We start from the raw sequence: 9,105 nt of genomic DNA on the forward strand, positions 1-9,105 counted from the left end.
AGCAAGATTTCCCACCATCCCATCCGGTTCCATTGGTCAGTTTGCCCCTGGGCAAGTCCTGCACTGGGTTAATCACTGTGGCTTTATAGTAGGTTTTGCTCCTTGCAGATCTTCTTTCACAACCACCCTGTCTCCTGTTCACAGTAACAGAAACCCCAAACAACCCAAATGCCCATCAGGAGAAGAGTGGACGGATAAGCTGTGTTTTATTCCCACAACAGAATCGGACTCAGCAGTTACAACATGAACTACAGCTACACGCAACGGTCCGATTGAATTGTGGCAACATATTACATTTTAAAAATAAATTCCAAAAGATTACATCCATCATGATACCCTTTTCACAAGTTAACAATGACTCGACTAGCCCAGCTGGCGTGGCTCAGTGGTTGAGCGTTGACCTATGAACCAGGAGGTCACGGTTCCATTCCCGGTCAGGGCACATGCCCGGGTTGCGGGCTCGATCCCCAGTGTGGGGTGCGCAGGAGGCAGCCGATGCATGATTCTCTCTCATCATTGATGTTTCTCTCTCTCTCTATTCCTCTCCCTTCCTCTCTCACTAAAATATCAATAAAAACACATTTTAAAATGAAACAAACAAACAAACAGAAACCACAGTGCTGTGTGGCTGAGGGGAGCAGACGCTGAGAGGTGCTCAAGGGAGGAAGTGACATTGAAGGTGAACTCTGGGGGACAAGAAGGCACAGGCAATATCTGTGTCTGTGGGGGCTGGACAAGGAGGATTCCACGAAGCAGCAAGACAGAACCAGAGAAGCAAGAAGGGGCAGGATCCGCCCTGGCCAGTGCAGCTCAATGGGTTGGGCATCGTCCCAGACACTGTAAGGTTGCCAGTCCTATTCCCCTGTCAGGGCACATGCCTGCATGTCAGGCTTGATCCCTGTAGGGGGCGTGCAAGAGGCAGCCTACATCAATGTTTCTCTCTCTCCTTCTCTCTCTCTCTCTCTCTCAACCCATGTAAAAATCTTAGAAAACAAAAAGAAGGGGCGAGGCAGTGTTTGGGGACTTTGAGTGTTTTCAGCGCTGACCACATACCAGTAGAATGAGATGATCACCTTTGAGGCTCACAAGGTAAACACTACTATTACTCATATTTTTTTTTCCCCTGTGGAAACTGGGGCCCAAAGAGATTAAGTCATTTCCCCAAGTCCCAACAGCTAGTTCACGCAGAGCCAGTCGGTCTGGATCGCCAGGCCTAATCACTAGACTGTCCTTCCCCGAGTGTTTCAATAAGCGGGTGACTCCACGCCACACACCATGGCGAAGGACGTCACTAGGCACGCCGGGGCAGCTGGATTGGTAGAAGGCAGAAAGATAACTAGGAAAATGTCACCCCAGTGTAATACATACACACGGAGCAGGTGCTATGAATAGTCTTGGTCCTATGCCTTCCTCCCAAAGGGCTCCAGGGCCTCTGGCTCGCCGGCCTCACCATTTTCTTCTGCTCCCAGCCCGGGGAAGGGTACTGAGGACATGTGTCCTTGCTTTGCGAGGTCCCAGGCCCCCAGCTCCCTGAGCGAATGTGGGTCAGGTGTTTCCCGAGCTGGCGGGCTCCCCCGAGGCCAGGCGGGGTCCTGAGCAAACGCCCAGATTTCTTTCCTGTGGGGCGGCAGCCAAGCCTTTGTGTCCCTGACCTCAGCTGGCCCCGGCCCTTCCAAATGGCTCGGGAAACTCCTTGCCTGGGGGCCTCCAGGGCCTGGGACCCGCAGGAACGCCTTGCTCTGCGAGGATCTGGGATCCACCAGGAGATGAAGGACAGGTAGGAAGAGAATGTCCTGCTCCTATGTCCTCCTCCTCCGCTGGGTCAAGAGGGCAAATGAAGGTCATTTCTAATTTTCTTTGTTGTTTTTTTACATTAGGAATGACTGTAGAAAGAGTAAGCACACTCAGGCAGACAATACCCCACCCCCCAACTTCCCCTCTATGGAAATGTATGTTTTTCTTGGAGACCAGCGGCTCTCAAACTTGAGCGCCATCCGAAGGAGCTGTCAGAGCATCGCTGGGCCCCAGCCCCAGGGTTTCTGACTCTGTGGGTCTGGGCCGGGGCCTAGGAACGTGCATTTCTAACGAATTCCAGGGGATGCGCCAGCTGCCAGGTGGTCAGGGGCCACAGGTGGAGAACATGCTTCGGACCATGGCGCTAGGACACGCTGTGACACCAGACGTGGCACCCTGTCAGCTGTGACAGACCCTTGGATCCCTTCACCTTGGAACGTTCTAGAAGAAGGCACTAAAAAATCCAGGGTTTGGCTATGCGATCTCCATGGTCTCTCCCTGAACCCGGTCCTCCGAGGAGGACGCAGTCAGCGAGGGATCGAGGGCCGCGGACTCCAAAGGGGACGAGCCCATCGTGACACCTGGGGACGCATTTCCCATAAAAGTCAGGAGGGGAGGAGGCATCGATAAATCCCATCGTCCGCACTGGCCAAGCAGAGAGGCCCTCGTCCACGGAAGCGTGTCCTGAGTTGGGCTCAAAGGGCAGCTGGGGACCAAGAGTCAGGGCCTCCTCCTCCGCTTGTTTGTTTGTTTTCCTGGCGTCGGAGTCAGGAATCGCGGGCCATCCACCACGAGGTCCCTGTGCAGGGACAAATGCCAACAACGACCTCGGAGGCCGCAGCCGGGAGCCACACTGCCCTGAGATCCTGGTTAACTGACGGCGGACCCAGGTTCCAAACCTACACCTTCTGCCCTGGCCGGTGTGGCTCAGCAGTCGGAGCATCCGCCCACTCACTAAAGGGTCGCAGGTTCGATTCCCCGTCAAGGGCACCGACCCGGGTTGCAGGCTCAATCCCCAGCCCCTCAGTCGGGGCGGGTGCAGGAGGCAACCAATCGATGTGTCACTCTCACATGGATGTTGCTCTCGCTCTCCTCTGTCTCTCTCACTCTCCCTCCCTCCTTCCTACTCTCTCTGAAAAGCAATGCAAAACAAACAAACAAACAAATCCTCCCAGTGAGGATTAGCAAACATTAAAAACGGACACCTTCTGATCCAGGCTCCGGAATGGAGTCTGTATGCGAATTTTGTTGTTTTCTGAAGTTGCAGGCTTCCTTGGCACACCAGTGGGAGCCGTTCGAGGACTTCTGATCTCACTGCATGAGTCAAACCAAAGTTGCTCCTTGCCAACCAGGAAGCGTTTGCCCTGATCTGGCTGCAGAGGAGGGAGTTGGCATCTGGCGCGGCATAGAACCCTGGCTCCCTGGGCTTCCGGCTCTGTGGTCACGCCAGGTAGAAGCCCTGCCTGGTCAGGCTTGACCGGGCTCTTCCTTTTGTTTTCGTTCCTGTTGGCAGGTGAGGACATTCAACTCCCCCCTCCCCGCACCCCCAGCCCATCCGGGGCCTGCTCTAACAGCACCTGGTGATTTACTGCTTGATGACAGCCCTGCCCATGTCTGCCTGGGCCTGTGTGAGTGCTGGAGCCCTTTTCTCTTCATCCAACCCGGGCAGTTACAGCTACGGATTCAGAAGACTTTTTTTTTTTTTAATGGTTGATGACTGATTTCTCGAGCGGTACCAATCCAAGTCAACCCCAGGGATGCGGAATAAAGCAGAGAGGGGAGTTGTCATCCAGGAAAACGGAGGCTAGAGAAACCCGAGCTTAGGGGTTGATGGAACATTGTGTAGCGTGGGTCACAACAGATATGCAATGAATCAACAGACCACTTGAGCTATTCTACCTGAGAGAGAGAGAAAAAGAGAGAAAAAGAGAGAGAGAGAGAGAGAGAGAGAGAGAGAGAGAGCTATATGCTCCCTGAAGAACAGGCCAGAATCTACACACTCAGACTTGGAACGGCAGTAACTTCAACAGGAAGGTTTGTCCAGGTAACAGGCAGCAGAATCCTGACACCTGGGAGCCCGGGAGTGAGACTAACAAGGGGAAGCAGCCCAGGCCGGCTCCAGGGCCCCACCCCTCCCTGCTGGAGGGGGACCCGGAGCATCTCAGCTTCCCTTTTGCTCAAGAAGCCAAGCGTTATGTGGGCATTTCCACCGCCTCCCGTTTTATTGTAAACTTGTTTTCCCAGACAACCCCAAGCAGTGTTGGGAAGTCACCTGTCCACCGCCATCAGAGGAGAAGCCCTGCAGGCCCTGCCCGGTCTGAGAAACGCAGAGGGTGCTGGGAAATGCGGTGGGATGGGGGGGGGGGGGGTTTGAGAGTCACAGGAATCTCACCGTCAGTCCTGGACTCTTTTCAAGCCCCTTTCGGCCGAAGTTCGCAAAGAACAGCGATGCTTCTCAGAGCGCTGCTTGGAGGTGAGTAGATATTGGGGTTTGATGAGCCTCTCACCGATGCTTCTGTCCCTCCCACTCCCTTCCACTCTCTCTAAAAACCAATGGAAAAAATATCCTCGGGCAAGGATGAACAAAACAAAACAAAACCAAAAAAAAATTATCTATATTATAAAAAGCCAGTGCCGTAACGCTGTAACGACCAAAGGACCAGTCACCAGAAAGTGAGTGCATGGAACACCTCTCAGTCCCTCCCCCCTGCGGCCCACAGGCTCCAATCACAGCAAGCCTGGGCGCCGGTGCCCCCAGGTGAGCAAGGCGAGGCGCGCGCGAGTGGGCGGGGCTGTGCGATTTCCTGTGCTGGGCCTCTAGTATGTATATATTACTTATGTTCTTATGTGACCACAATGTCCATATCAGCCTAACAGAAAGAACAGTACTTCCTTGGTTTCTCCTAATACCCAGACTATAATCAATTTTTTTTTTTTGTCACTGAAATAGAGTCTAATTCTATTGTGGCTGGCTATTTTCTATATGATGATGCCCACCTACAACAATAAAATCGAGGGGGATACTGACTAAGACGGAAAGGACTTTAGACATTTTTCTTTGTAAAATGTCCCTTAAAAAGAACATTCCTTTTAGGTAGGAGTAAGTCTGTAAGGGTTTGAGGGAAGTTCCTTACTATCTATGGACTTCATAATATTACCTGTGAAACAAGTTTCCCTTATGGATGCTGTGATATCATGCTCCTGTCAGAAAAAGTAATTAACCAGGGTGAATCTCAGTGGGTGTAAGTATAGCTTCCTGCCATCTGTCTGTCTGCCCCACTCTCTGAATCGTCAACATACTGGTAAGTGTTGTTGAAATGTGTGGTGTTTCCCGACATTTGGAAATGCCTGTGCTGCATAAGTATTAAAAATATAGTAAACTATTCGCGGCAATTTCAAAATATTCTTAGTCCTCTCCATTTCTAGAGTCAGAAATAGTCATTGTACACACTAATATGGCGATTTTAAGCACTTACCTATACTAACTCTTTCACATTTTTTAGCAACCCTGAAGAAACTGCTTAGCCCTGGCTGGTGTGTTCAGTGGTTAGAGCATTGGCCTGCGTACTGAAGGGTCGTGGGTTCGATTCCCGGTCAAGGGCATGTACCTGGGTTGCAGGTTTGATCCCTGCCTGTATTGGGGCTGATGCGGGAGGCAATTAATCGATGTGTCTCTCTCACATCAATATTTCTCTCTCCCTCTCTCTCTCCCCCCCACCCCAAAAAGCAATATAAAAAATATCCTTTGGTGAGGAGAAAGAAAGAAAGGAAGGAAAGAGGGAAGGAAGGAAGGAAGGAAGGAAGAAAGAAAAGTGCTTAAGTGATACCAAAACAGCAGGCCAAAAAGAGAAGAATGTAACCACAAGAAGATAGTTGACCAAATGTTTAGGTGACAGAAAATGGAATTTTTAAATTTAACTCAACAAGTCATTTTTTTTTTCTATATATCTATATCAGTGATGGCGAACCTTTTGAGCTCGGCGTGTCAGCATTTTGGAAAAACCTAACTTAACTCTGGTGCCATGTCACATATAGAAATTTTTTGATATTTGCAACCATAGTAAAACAAAATCTATATCTATATCTATATCTATATCTATATCTATATCTATATCTATATCTATATCTATATCTATATCTATATCTATATCTATATCTATATCTATATCTATATCTATATCTATATCTATATCTATATCTATATCTATATCTATATCTATATCTATATCTATATCTATATCTATATCTATATCTATATCTATATCTATATCTATATCTATATCTATATCTATATCTATATCGTCATAGGTTCGCCATCACTGATCTATATCTATATCTATATCTATATCTATATCTATATCTATATCTATATCTCTGTTATATATGGCCCATCATTTGTAAAAATGACAGCAACCTTGACATTCATAAAGTAATGGATTTCATGAGTATGTGCTCAAGATATGCGCACACTGTGTGTATCCTTTATACTCTTACAGCTATGATTTGAGCTGGATGCCACAACAGAGTACAAAAAGCAAAAATGTGGGTCAAAATTGAACTGTGCCGCCCCTTAAAATGGGACCCACACTATGGACTTCCGTGATTTCATTTCCTTACTTCACCTTTTTTGGGAGAGGAGAGGCCTCGCCCTCAGCCTGGTTCTCTTTTTCTACCTGCTTCCTCCCTCGTCCCTCGGCCGCTTCCCAAATGCATCATGTTATGGGCTTCTACTCGGTTGTGTTGTAAGGTGGGAAATGCTGTGAACACGTCGATCACGTGGGCAGTAGGTTGTCTTGGAGATGAGAACAAGCCCTAAGGTAGGTGCCTGCCCCTCTGGGCTTCTGCCCGCCCAGCAGTGGGGCTCACTGCCTTTGCCTTTAATTATAGTTTGAGACACCGTGTTGAAATATTTAATCTCTGAGTAATGACTGGATTTGAGTTTCCTAATTGGCATCTGTGTGGTTAGCATCGGTGCCAAAGCACGAATCTAGAATGCACAGGCCATACGAGACGTGGACTCTACGTAAACATTTCTCATACCTGCCCCCTTCACTCCAGGGCAATAATATTATAGCAAAAAATAAAGGAGGGCCCTAACCGGTTTGGTTCAGTGGATAGAGCGTCGGCCTGCGGACTGAAGGGTCCCGGGTTCGATTCTGGTCAAGGGCATGTACCTTGGTTGCGGGCACATCCCCAGTGGGGGGTGTGCAGGAGGCAGCTGATCGATGTTTCTCTCTCATCGATGTTTCTTACTCTCTATTCCTCTCCCTTCCTCTCTGTAAAAAACCCATAAAATATATTTAAAAAATAAAAATTAAAAAATAAAGGAGGGATAAGTATCATATCCTTTATGGTTCTGCATATATTTGGATTGCTAACCAACAACCTGTTATGGTTTATAAGTCACACCAAAAATCCATGTGTGATCAGCATAGAGCCATGGTCGGCAAACCGCGGCTCTCGAGCCACATGCGGCTCTTTGGCCCCTTCAGTGTGGCTCTTCCACAAAATACCACGTGTGGGTGCGCACGTACAGTGCGATTGAAACTTCGTGGCCCATGCGCAGAAGTCGGTATTTTGTGGAAGAGCCACACTCAAGGGGCCAAAGAGCCGCATGTGGCTCGCGAGCCGCGGACTGCCGGGCCGCAGTTTGCCGACCACTGGCATAGAGTGAAGTATCATTGTCGCTCTAAAGAGCGACTTGGGAACTTGCCTTGCTCATTCTCAATTGGTGTTTCGGGCGCCTGGGAGTAGTTCCCAGAAGATAATGTCCGCCCACCACTGGGTGACTTATTTAGAACCTTGTGGAACCAGCTTGCGAGGCCTAAGAGGATAGGTTAGGTAGAGTCGTCATTGGCTTGAACTCTGCCCACCACATTGTGGGTGTGTGTTTCCTACAAGAGGAGTGTCACCGGGGCATCTTCCTCCAATGACTGTCAGCCTCCAAGTGTTTGCAACAAGACGAAACTCAGCCTCGGCAACACACACACACCTCTTGGATGTGTGCATGATACACGCTATGGGCGTGGGACCGCCCAGCTCGCATTCCCTGAATAATGTATGTTTCCTTTGGCGGCCTCGAGTTACCCAGGGGTGACGGTGGAGGCAGAGGTGGAATTACAGAGCCCGGCTATTCTGCCCACTGAGAACGTTTCTCGGGTGAAAAGCCGAAGCGTGGCCTGGTGAGGGGCTGGTAGGCAGGCGGACAGATTGCTCTCTCAGCGGCGGAGAGGGAGAAGCGATTCTGATGGTCCCATCTGGCTAGCGCGGGCAAATACGTCCCTTCTGGGTCTGACACCAGTGGCTTGAGCCTTTTTGACTTCGGACAGGCAACCACCAGCTGCCTGAGCAGCGTGGGCGCTGTGTGTCCTCCCGGTGGTCATGGCACCCACATTCCCCCGAAAAGGAAAGCTGTTCTCTTTCCAAACGTGAGTAACACCGTGTGGGCCGAGACTGGGGCCTCGCCTGGGCCAGGTGACCCAGCGCATGACTAAAGGAGGCCACTCCCAAACACTGAGCCATCCCTGTGGCTTATTTACTTCGCAGGATCAAAACAAAGCCAGCTCTCTGGGTAGCAGGCCCCTACCGGTCCCTGGCTGAGGGCGGAGGCCAGGGGCCCCGCGCTGGCTGGCGGAGCTGTCAGAATCTGATCTTCACACCCCTGCCTCCTTTCCCAGGCCCAGTGCAGACTCCGAACTTTTTCTTCCTCCGAATCCAGACACAGGGGATCCAGCCGTGTCCCAGATCACGGCACTCGGTGGATCCTCTCCCCTACTTGGTTAGGGGGCACTTTTCTCCTCACCTGACAGAAGAGGAAGCTAAAGTTTGAGTAACACACAGCCGGGAAGAGGCAGTGCCAGGAGAGGAACCCAGGTCAGCCTGACTCCAAAGGTCACGTTCAATTCCACTTCCTCATTTTCCACCAAAAGAAAAAAAAAAGGTATATGTTTTATAGACCAACAGAGGCTGTCGTCCATCCCCACCTGGGTATGGGCCGGCTCTAAGTTCCTCTGCGATGGGGCGCAGTGGGCCTGCTATGGAGGAGACAAGTATGCTGAGGACATGAGGCCACCAGGCCCTTGGCCTCTCCGTAGTCACTAACTTCATTCCTGGCCAAAGATGATGAGTTGACAGTGTCCTATGGACCCTTTTCATGGCGGGGTACCATTCTGTCTAGAGTAGACAGAGGGGCTGGCATTACCACTTGAAAAGGAGTTTGCGCCCTAGCTGGTTTGGCTCAGTGGATAGAGCAGCGGCCTGGGGACTGAAGGGTCCTGGGTTCGATTCTGGTCAAGGGCACATGCCTGGGTT

The 9,105-nt window shown here is 50.3% G+C and overlaps 1 long non-coding RNA gene across 1 annotated transcript; it reads left to right on the top strand.

The window, feature by feature from the left end:
- The first annotated feature begins 7,735 nt into the window (after positions 1 to 7,735).
- On the top strand, positions 7,736 to 8,722 carry LOC106723912. Its single transcript, XR_001359657.1, has 2 exons — positions 7,736 to 8,222; positions 8,539 to 8,722. It is a non-coding gene; the product is annotated as an uncharacterized LOC106723912 (long non-coding RNA).
- Positions 8,723 to 9,105: the final 383 nt, after the last annotated feature.

The sequence above is a fragment of the Myotis brandtii genome, unplaced genomic scaffold, assembly GCF_000412655.1.
Source record: "Myotis brandtii unplaced genomic scaffold, ASM41265v1 scaffold679, whole genome shotgun sequence".
Taxonomy (NCBI): domain Eukaryota; kingdom Metazoa; phylum Chordata; class Mammalia; order Chiroptera; family Vespertilionidae; genus Myotis; species Myotis brandtii.